The following is an 11032-nucleotide window of genomic DNA, read 5'->3' as shown; positions in this document are numbered from 1 at the left end:
CCACGAGAGGGCTCTGAAGGGGGCCTTTGAGAAAACCAGCTGCTCACAGTGTGTCACCTGATGGGAAAGGAGGAGGACTCGGGGTGAGCCAGGCTCCAGTCTCTGGTGGTGGTGGTGGTGGTGGGTGGGGGTGCCTCCCACAACACCTGCCCTTTTATTGTTATGTAATTTTTTTGGTTAATCCTCACCTGAGGATATTTTATCCATTGACTTTTAGAGAGAGTGGAGGGGAGGGGAGGAGAAGAAAACAGAGAGCGGAGAGAGACATCCATGTGAAAGAGACACATCCATTGGTTGCCCCCGCATGCACCTGGACAGGGCTGAGGATCGAACCTGCAACCCAGCCAGGTATGCTGTGCCCTTGACTGGGAACCGAACCCGAGACCCTTTGGTTCGAGGGCTGGTGCTGTAACCGCTGAACACACCAGCCAGGGCACAACACTCGCCCTTTTATTTATTTTTTATTTTTTTAAATATATTTTATTGATTTTTTTACAGAGAGGAAAGGAGAGGAAGAGAGAGTTAGAAACATCAATGAGAGATAAACATCGATTCAGCTGCTTCCTGCACACTCCCCACAACCAAGGTACATGCCCTTGACCGGGATTGAACCTGGGACCCTTCAGTCCGCAGGCCAACGCTCTATCCACTGAGCCAAACTGGTTAGGCAACTTGCCCTTTTAAATCTACTGCCCTGGGTCCTGGGCTCAGGCCTGTGGTCTTCCAACCTGATTGTTCACTGGCCTTTAAAAGAACTAAACTTTTTTTTTTTACATTCTTAAGTTGACATCTAAAACTTTTCATCATCAATTTATGGTTACTTAGAGTATTTTAAGCATTGACATTTCAAAATGAAACTTTCAAATAAATACATTTAAATAATACATTACTCTTTTATATAAATCCACTGGGATCTATATACCATTGCAATTGATACCCATCATCTTTCATTTTAACACACAAACCAGAATAAGACAGGAATCTACATAAATTCTTTCTTTTTAATATATTTTATTGATTTTTTTCAGAGAGGAAGGGAGAGGGATAGAGAGTTAGAAACATCGATGAGAGAGAAACATTGATCGGCTGCCTCCTGCACACTTGCTGCTGGGGATATGCCTGCAACCAAGGTACATACCCCTGACCGGAATCGAACCTGGGGCCCTTGAGTCTGCAGGCCGTCGCTCTATCCACTGAGCCAAACTGGTTTGGGCAAATTCTTTTTTTCTTGAGCTCATTTCCATTCCATTTCCCTCTCGGAGCTTTATCCCAACATAATATGTTTTTATACTTGAAAGTGTTTTTTTAAGCATCTTTCATATTTTTTTGCATGAAAATCAGGTATAATAAATAGAAATTTAAACTGTTTCAAATATATCACAGATTTTGATAGTTGTTTCATTTCAAAAGTAATTTTATTGGAAACACACCTCTTAATGAGGTGAGTAGGACTATTTTTTCCATATAACTGTGGGTCTATAATATTCACTGCAGGAAAGAGACATTCATATATTTAAGTGCTGAGAAACGTCCTATATAATAAAGAGCTAATATGCAAATGGTCGACATACTCTCACGCTGTCACGCCTTAATGGCTCAGACACTCAACACTGGGGAGAGAGGAATGGGGACCAGGCAGGCTGCAGCCCGGGAGAGGAACAAGCCACCCACCCTGCAGTCCTGGGTGCCTGCAGCTGCGGTCCGGAGGAAACTGCCCACCCACAGTCCCCTGTGGCTGTGGCTGGCCCAGGCGAAGTCAGCCTGGGTCCTGGGTGCCTGCAGCCGGCCAGACGGAGGGAAGCCCAGCTCCTGGGTGTCAGTGTCTGAGCTTAGAAACTAAGTAGGAAGCCCACAGTGTCCTAGCCCCTCGGCGTAAACTCAATTTCACTTCCAGCACCCGCTTTCCAAGGCACACAACTCCTCTCTTTCCATCCCTCCAGCCCAAACAGGAACTGACCTTGGATGTAGAAAGAGCATCTGAGCTTTGAGTTCAAACTGGCTTGGGTTTGAATCTCTCACTGTCACTAACAATTCTTGAACTTGGGAGTTAGGCCTTGAGAACACCTATTCTCCTCCCTAAAACAGGGTTAGCAATCCCCATCTTAGGGTTATTCAGAAGGTCACGTGAGTGAGATAAGTCTACGAAACCCCTTGCACAGTATTTGGCACACAGTAGGTCTCCAATTATTTCTGAATATCACAGGGAACAATAGGTAATCATTAGGGTATCTTCCATTATGTTAGACACAATGGGGAAAGTAGGGCAGGTAAGTTGGTTTCACAAGTCTTTGCCGAAGCAGAGCACAGATAGGCTGGTTTGGCCTGTGCTGGTAGGAGCGGGTGGGTGGTTGTAAGTTGGATCTAGGGCAGATTGGGCCATGTGGAAGTTGAGCTTCCATTGGTTCAACATCTAGGGTGTCAGCCTAATTTGCAACGATCCTCTTAAACTTCATCCTCATCTATGAGGTGGGTTCTCCAACATCCCTGTTTACACGGTTTGGCCTCATCTCCTCTGATTGGATCAAGGTAGACACCTTGCCCAAACTGGGCTGATCAGCTTTTCCACTCCAGGGAATTTATAGTTTCAACTGGGAGATTTCACTCTCATTGGGATCTGCTTTTGGATTGAGGAGATATAAAAACTGGAAGACATGGTGTGGCCATGTTCCTTCATATGGATTGAGAGTCAGGGAAAGCCAGGCTGCAGCGAAGGAGCAAAGGAAATAAAAAAACAAAGCAAACAAAACAGAGAGGAGAGAGGGAGATTATACTCCTGATTCCTGATAGCTTCTACTTCCACCTTCAGACGCCTCAAGCCGGAGCACATTCTTGCCCTTGGATTTCATAACATTTCAGAATCCTTGCTGTAAACCCACCTGTGTTGCTTACACTGGATAATGTTGTGTGTTGTTAAGCTGTTTTGCTCTCGCTTCAAAAGAACTAGCTTAAGCAAAAAGAGGACACTCAGTGGAGGGTGCTAGAGGATCTCATAACATCTGGGAGGTTTGGACACCCAGTTTCAGGAGGTGCCAACACCCGGGCAGATGTGACTACTTTAGCATAGACTTGGAAGCCAGCTTCCTTCTGGCAAGCTTCCATTAAGATGCTTCAGTGTTGCCTGGCCAGCATGGCTCAGTGGTTGAGCATTGACCTATGAACCAGGAGGTCACAGTTCGATTCTCGGTCAGGGCACATGCTCAGTTGCAGGCTCAATCCCCAGTGTGGGGTGTGCAGGAGGAAGCTGATCAATGATTCTCTCTCTTCCTTGATGTTTCTATCTCTCTCTCTCCTTTCTTCTCGGATATATATATATTCATTTATTTTTAAAGATGCCTGAGTGTTGGTTCTCTCGGTTCAAAGATCCAAATTCTTGGGGTAGAGAGAATCTCATTGCCCCATGATGAGCCAGCAGTAAAGGCTACAGCGTAGCTTCAGGCAACAGAAACACAGCTGCTGAGAGAGTGTAAGCATAACAGAACGTGCCAGTCACCAAGATCAAGGAGTAGGAACTTAGAGGGTGTTCTGAGATCCAGCTCCAGTGTGTGTGTGTGTGTGTGGTGTTCACACACCCCATCAAACAATTCTCAGATAACAGCATGGTCCCCAAGAATCCAACTCAATTCTGACACCCTCTACCTTGAGATAGCATCAGGTTCCACAGGGCAAGGGCTCAGTCCCACAAGACGCCCTCCCCATCCCTACACACACTCAGCTGCCAGCCACAAGCCCAGGCTCTTTTGGGATTGGAGGTTTTAATGACCCCTTCCAATTAAGAATGCTAATTACAAGTCCAGGTTGTTATCTGTACTTCCGAACAAATGGTTATAAAACAGAAGTTCCTATAACCCCCTCCTTGGGTTCTAATTTGCTAGAACGACTTCCAGAACAGAGAGACATGTTACTTATTAGATCACTGGTTTATTGTAAAAGGTTGTAACTCAGAAACAACCAGATGAAAGAGATATAAAGGGCAGGGGAGATTAAAAATGGTGGCAGAGTAAGTGGATGCTGCAAGGAGATGCTCCCAGGAACAAACTGGTATTACAACTAAAATACAGAAAAACTTCCTGAATAATCAGTGGAAGACTTGTAGGAGAGTACCCTGATACCTGAGGACTGAAAGTGGAGACTGCAAAGAGAGTGGTAGGAGGGGCAGAGGCAAGAAAGGGCTGGTCGGGTGCCCACAGACAATAACTGAAGTCCCGGAGAGATATCTCAGCGGTGGGTGGTTTCCACTGAGAACTCAGGGATCTAATCTCCAAGCTGGGCCCCCCATCAGAGAGCACCACAACTGAGAAGGGTATTCACATAACATCTGGCTGTGAAAAAGCAGCAGGATTGCTGTCTGCCAGGGAGTGATGGCTAAAAATTCAGGCACCTTCTTAAAGGACCAATGCACAAAATCCCCTGTGGAGCCACCCACCTTGTGCTCAGGCACAGGGAGGGCAGAGTCAACTGGAGCTTTGTGAGCAGAAGCTAAGATTGGGGGCTTGGGCATTAAGAGTTCAGAAGGCAGACACAACCAGATTCCTGTGCTGAGTCATTCCTTCACCCTGCAGAGGTCACCTTTCCCACAAAGACATTTGCTATACAGGTGGCCTTGCCTGGGGGGAAGACAGTTAACTTACCCTATTAGAAAACACCTTGCCTGAGGCCATTTAAGAGACTAAAAATAACAATTAGCTTCCCGGCAGAGGCAATTGCCCCACCCTGTTGGAAAAAAAAACTCTTGCCACACCTGAGGATGATTGCCTTGGGGCTTTCAAGTGGAAATCCTATCAGTCTATAGACAGAGGTAGTCTCTGGAGGCTTGAGTCTTTGCCTGATCTAATTAGTCAGAAACAGTGTTAGACACAGTCCTGCACTAGAGATTGAGAGGCATAGAGAATCTACCTAAAACATAGTCACAAACCCAAACAGACAGCCAAAATGAGGAGACAAAGAACCCACAAATGAAAGAACAAGAGAATTCTACAGAAGCGATAAATGAAGCAATGGTAAGAAATTTATCTGAAACAGAGTTCAGAGTAATGATGGTAAAGATGCTCAATAGCATGAAAAAAGATATAGTAACTATGGAAAAAAAAAGAGTCATAAATAAAGAATGACATAACACAAAGAACACATTGGGAGGAATACACAGCAGATTAAGGGAAGCTGAGGACTGAATCAGTGATTTAGAAGACAGGGTTGAGATGTATAGGGTAGGCACGCCACTCTCCCCACATCTCCATATGTTCACTAACCTGGAAACTCTCTGATCCAGTCCTCTGGGGTTTCCTGGAGGCGTCACCAACTAGGCATGAATGACCAAATAGCCTTGGATGCTTGATTCAACCTCCAGCCCTTCTCCCATCCCTGGAGGTCAGGGGTGGACTGGAGTTCCAACCCTCCAATCACATGGTTGGTTCTCCTGGCAACCAGCCCCCATTCCTAGGTGCTTCCAGAAGTCACCTTGTTCAAGTGTTCCTAACTGGGTTGGTCCTGTGTGCCGTGGTCCTAGATCCTGATAGCTTGGGGGGTGCAGGAGGTATAGAGGACAACAAGCATTGGGAGGGGGGGTGACTCTTGGCTAGATATAGCCTTTTCCAAGTTCCTTCTCTCTCTTTAATGGTTTGATCTTTGGAATGTTTCAGTCTTTCATATTTTACTTAACAGAAAATTTGGGGGCATGAGAAAGAAACTTCCATGTTCGTTAAGTCACTGTCTCGTTTGTCACAGCAGCTTAACTGCCACAGTGAATTTTGTCCTTTGTGACTGGAGAGACAGGCTCTCTGTAGTACTCATTATAGCTGAAACTTGCTGAGTGTACCAGGCGCTGGATTCAACACATTACCTGCATTGCCTCATGCAATCCTCGTAACAACCCTAGGGATTAAGTACTGTGATTGACCCATTTCTCACATAAGGAAACTGAGGCTTAGAGAGTTCCAGCAACATTCTGGAAGTCATAGATCGACTCCTTAACCAATATTGTAGGAATGCTGTGATGTGCCAGGCCCTAGTTTAGTCTCTGGAGCATACCATGAAAAGTGTTGGGCCTGACGTTCCAGCTCACATCAGAATCCAGCTCCTGCAGGCTTTGCTGACAGCTTGGTGGCTTCCCTTGTGTGATCTGGCCCATGGCTGTCCCTCGTAATAGCCGAGATGCTTCAGTTCTAACTAGTAAGTGCTTATGCTAAGTCCACTTTCACATTCAGCTCTCAACCTTGTAACACAAAGACAAAAATGTAGCTAAATGATGTGACATTTTCTCTCCTGACTTAAAAATGCAATAATTATTTTTAGAGGTAACTCCTATAACTTGGAAAGAAAACCCTTTAGAAGCACAGAGTTAGACATACTGGGTTCAATTCAAGGTTCTACTACTTCCAGCTGTGTGACTTAAAGTTTTGGTCTCAACATATTTTTTAAAAGGAGAATATGAACTAACTTTAGAAAGTTGTACATGGGCTGAATAGGCAATAAATGCAAAGCCCCCTAGCCCTATGCCTGGCATGTAGTAAGGGATTTCTGGAGCCATCTAATGCACAGAAATGGATCACAGGAAGATCATACTGCAAGCTTTTGCAAACAGGGCCATGGCAGGAATACCAGAAATTAAGACGTTTTAAGCAGAGTAGATCAGAAGATTCTCTAAGCCTGTTTCCTCATTTAAAAAATGTTATAACAACATTTTGAGGAAAATAATTCCCATTAACATTTTATAACATGGAAGAGTTGGTATGAGGACCGACACACAGTAGTGGCTCAGGAAACAGCAGCTGTCAATATTGAGAGGAATGGTAAGGACGATATGCTTAAGTGCCCTGAATTTAAACTTATCTTGATGTTAGCATGATTTCCGTTGGAGATCCGCTTCCCTGTGATGATCCCAATAGGGCCCCAGCCATAGCCTGAGTGAGATGTGTTTGGAGGAGGGAAGATGGAGCCAGATGACAGACAGGTTTTATGGTGAACAAAAATGCGAGTGCCGTTAGTGATGATTTAAAAAAAAACAACTGCGAGTGCCCAGACCTAGGTCAGCACGCCTCTAACACTCCTGGGTATGAGAATCACCTGCAGCCCTTACTAACACACTAGGGCTCCAACCCAGACAACTTAAATCAGAATTTTTGCCAGTAGGGACCCAGGCAGCAGAATGTTATAAACACTTCCTAGGTGATTTTAGTGTACAGTGGATGTTGAGAAACACTCATCTAGGCACTCAAATTAAAGTACCGTCCTGGGTTCGCAGGTATTTTAATTATTGTGCACTAAATTAAGCAACAACAATAAAATCAGGAGGTAGCAATAGAAAGAAGTCAGGTATGTAGGGATGAATCTGAGTCAAAACTGAACATTAAAAAAAACCATGTACTTCCAAGAGAGATTAAGGATATTTATTCCTTCAAAAGATCTTTAGAATTATTAGCTAGAATAATGGAAGCAACACGTTTTTAGTGTTGAAAGTTCTGGATAGGAATTTTTAAACTTTTGGTGAGATTTAGGGTATATTCAGAGAAACAGAATAGCTTGGTCACAATATTTCCCCCAGGCATGTAGTTGTGGCATGTAAGTGAAAAAAGATATAAATCTGAATATATACTGTTGACCATTACTATATTAAAACAAAGAAACACGGGAAATGCCTATGATTAAATTTTATGAATAAATTCTAGTAAGTTTCATGATACTGAATTGGGCACCAATTGCAGGGGTCCAGCCCCAGCGGTCCAGGGGTTCCCAAAGGTATGGACGGAGTCAGCGAAGAATGAAGGTCACGGAGACAGCGTTCAGATGATCAGCATAGTCGGGTTCTCTCTTTATTCTCCTGTTACATCTGTATTTATACCATTTGATCCTATAAGCATGCCTCTATAGTTACATCATCATATGTTTTGGATCCTCCCTTTGACCTTCTACAGTTCCTTGTTTTATGTTTATAGCTTCTTATCTGACCTTTGATAAAAATCTTATCTATATCTAGCTCTGTTGATTTTAATCTTGTCTAGGTTAGGCTCTGTTCCATTATAAGGGCTAGTTTGTTGTCTCTATTCCAAGGTCATTATCCTATTGCTATAAGGAGATTTTCCTATTCTATGGTCTGAGTAAGGATTATGTAGCTTAATCGTGATTGTTCGTAGTTAAGGTGATTAACTACCCGCCTGGCACTTAGTTACGGGGTTTTACTGATTTATTCCCTTCCCTAGCCCCATTAATACCTAACTCCAGGGAAACAACCTTTCTTGGGGAGGTGGCTCTGGTTAGAACACATAGCGCTAAAAAAGGGGGGGCAAACATATTAAGAACAGTATGCTGTATACGCCAGGTCCCTTGAAACATATGCTGTGCAGATGTTTCTTCCCTGCAGCAACTGTGTCAAGTAGCAAGGATGGACCAGCTTCCGGCACCTCACCGTTGGGAATACGAATGGCCTTTTACATTTCCATATCTGTGTTTTTTAAAAAAAATGGTGTCATTTTTGAATGGAAAAAGAAAACATTAAACGGTCAGGACAAAAAACATAAAAAGGAAATAGAACGAAACATAATAAAAGGTGGATTTGGTGAGATAGGATCATGACTATTCTTTCAATTATTTTTCCTGTTGAGCATTTTTGCTATAGTAAGACTATATGTCTTTTTACAATTGGAATAAAATAAACTCTATTTAGAAATAAAGATCAAATCCTGTCTCTGTTATGATTTTGTTATCTGGCAAAGGGAGCTGGGTGGAGTATTCACAGTTTAAAGTCTAGGAATTGGCTAGCTTAGGAATTGGTAAACATTTTCTGTAAAGGGCCAGATAGTGAATATTTTAGGTTTTGTGGGCCTATGGTCTCTATTACAAATACTCAGCCCTGACATCACAGGACAATAGCTATAGACACTAATTAAATAAAAGAGAGTGGCTGTTTTTCCAAAAAACCCCTTTATTTATGGAAAATGACCTTTGAATTTCATATACTCTTCTTTTGATTTGCCCCAGCTCCCAACCATTTAAAAATGTAAAACCATCCTCAATAATGAAAGGATTATAGGAGTATACATAGACTATTGTAGGATCACATGGGAGTAAAAGTACTTCTGCTCATGGAACATGAGTTTATTGGTACTAACGAAAAGTTATCTTTGCGGAAATCACAAACTTTCTAAGGTAAGTTAGTTAAGAGAAAAGGCCTCATTAGAAAAGTTGGTCCTAAGAAAACCGCATCCCCTGGGCTGAAGGCGGCCCCTTTGTTCATGGTGTATACTACTGCTGGTTTTCTTACCCCCCAGAAAACCTTTTCTAGATTCCTTTCTCTTATGGCAGCAAAAAATCATGGTCAGTGAGTGAAATCACAAGCGGCTGCTTCTCCGTCAACACAGAATGTAGAAAATAATGGGAAGGCTGATTTTCAAAAACTATGCAGGAAGCAAACGAATTCAGTCAGTCCTGGCGTGGGGTAATTTGTGCATTGTGAGATGCCAATGCACACGCGGCCGGCCGCTAAAGGGAAACGTTTTCTTTTACCGAGTACATATTTGTCTTTAAAATCGTCCTTAATTCCCCTACCCGATAGATAGCTAACCTCTCAATTCTGCTGAGTACCTGCTGAGGCTCTTTTTAGAATAAACATACAAATGCAGGGATGGATGAGCCCACGCTGGACAAACTATCCGAGTTCGGTCCGAGTTCCTCCGGGCCCAGGTCAGGGGAGGTCGGAGCCGGGGGCCAGGAGCTCGGCTCCTCCTCGAACGACCTTATTTATCTATGTAACTCCGGTTACCAGCAGCAACCCTAGACTCTGGGCGCCTCTCAAAAACGGGGCGCCTCGGGCGCCACCCTAAAGCACTGAAGAAAAGTAAACCTTCACCATCTTTATGCTCCAACTTCTAAGCCTGCCCGCCTTCCCGGGAACGCGCGGAGGTAAGGAGTGCAGGGCTGCGTTTGGAAACCACCACATCCTGTTTGCGGAGCGGCGGGCGCTCGCGCGTGATGTTACGGAAACCTGAACGGGGAGGGGTCGTCGAATGCCTCGGGGCCTGGAAAGCGGCGGGAAACCTGTGCGGCCAGCTCAGGTGCAGGGCAGTGGAGATGCAGAAATCGGCCTCCTGGACTCAAGTCAAGACGGCCTTCCGGCGGCAGTCCCACGTTCAACACTGCCCCCCGCGGAAACCTGCCGCTTAAAAAGCACGCACTCCCGCGGTCTTCTTACTGTCAACTACTCGTCCGTGGTTCGGTCCGCATCTCACTGCTCGTCAAGGAGCGTCTTCCAATGTTGCCCCCGAAATGGCCAGCGGCAGGGGCCAGCCATGGCCAGGTAGTTCTGCAAAGCCTGGGTTCCGGAGTTTCTTTTACCCAGGACTCTTCGGGGCATCTTAAAAAAAATTCCGATGAAAAAGCATCACCATTTGCGCCCCTCGGCCCCGCCCACCGCGGGCGAGGCCGGTCCCAGGTGACAGGGCCCCGACCCCTCAGAGACTTCCGTCCTAGGATCCAAGGGGGAGGGTCTATGGACGGCCCCGGAAGTGACGCAAGGCGCACCCTCCATTTTGTAGAACGCGGAGCAGCTAAGTGCGTCAGTTGTCGAGAGACGTAGACGAGTTGAGTCCTGGTCTGCGGGGAGGCAGACATCTCCGTCGCAGACTACGGACCTCTCTGGGTCTCAGCTGCCAAAGATCCCGTCCGGTAGGTGAGTGGCTCACTTTGAGGGAATGGCTTCTCGGATCGAGGCTTCTTCATGGCCACTCGGATCAGTGGCCAGGGCTGCTCTCTTTGCGGAGGACGGCGTCCAATGAGCGCAGTTTACTCGAGGTGGGCGCTGGGGCACGTCTCCCTTGGGGTCTTGTTTGAGGGGAAGTGAAGGTGGAAGGGCGGTCTTGGTTCTGGTCGTTTTTCCTGCGGGGTTGTGTGCCCCTCCCTGCCTCTCGACTTCCTCCTTAGCCGAACCCCGGGAGTAGTGGGCTGGGGTTGGGGTGTGGCGGCCCGGGGTTTCTGCGGGCGGGGATGGAGACTCCGGAACGGTGGAGTCGGGGGAGGGCGTGGGAGGAGGGAGTTGGCACGCGCG

The 11032-nt window shown here is 45.6% G+C and overlaps 1 protein-coding gene across 4 annotated transcripts in view; it reads left to right on the top strand.

The window, feature by feature from the left end:
* Positions 1-10489: 10489 nt before the first annotated feature.
* The window catches only part of SRSF5 (serine/arginine-rich splicing factor 5), a 5488-nt gene continuing 4945 nt past the window's right edge, over positions 10490-11032 (top strand). Inside the window, exon 1 of one of the 4 annotated variants that reach the window (XM_015562035.1) lies at positions 10490-10779. The gene's annotated coding sequence lies outside the window, so the exon portion shown is untranslated. The remainder of the gene's footprint in view (positions 10780-11032) is intronic. The other 3 variants (XM_006760755.2, XM_006760753.2, XM_006760752.2) reach the window with 3 other exon arrangements.

This window comes from Myotis davidii, unplaced genomic scaffold (genome assembly GCF_000327345.1).
Source record: "Myotis davidii unplaced genomic scaffold, ASM32734v1 scaffold17, whole genome shotgun sequence".
In the NCBI taxonomy this organism is placed as follows: Eukaryota; Metazoa; Chordata; class Mammalia; order Chiroptera; family Vespertilionidae; genus Myotis; species Myotis davidii.
Note: the sequence above shows the minus strand (reverse complement) of the source record. Positions and strands in the feature narration are given on the sequence as shown.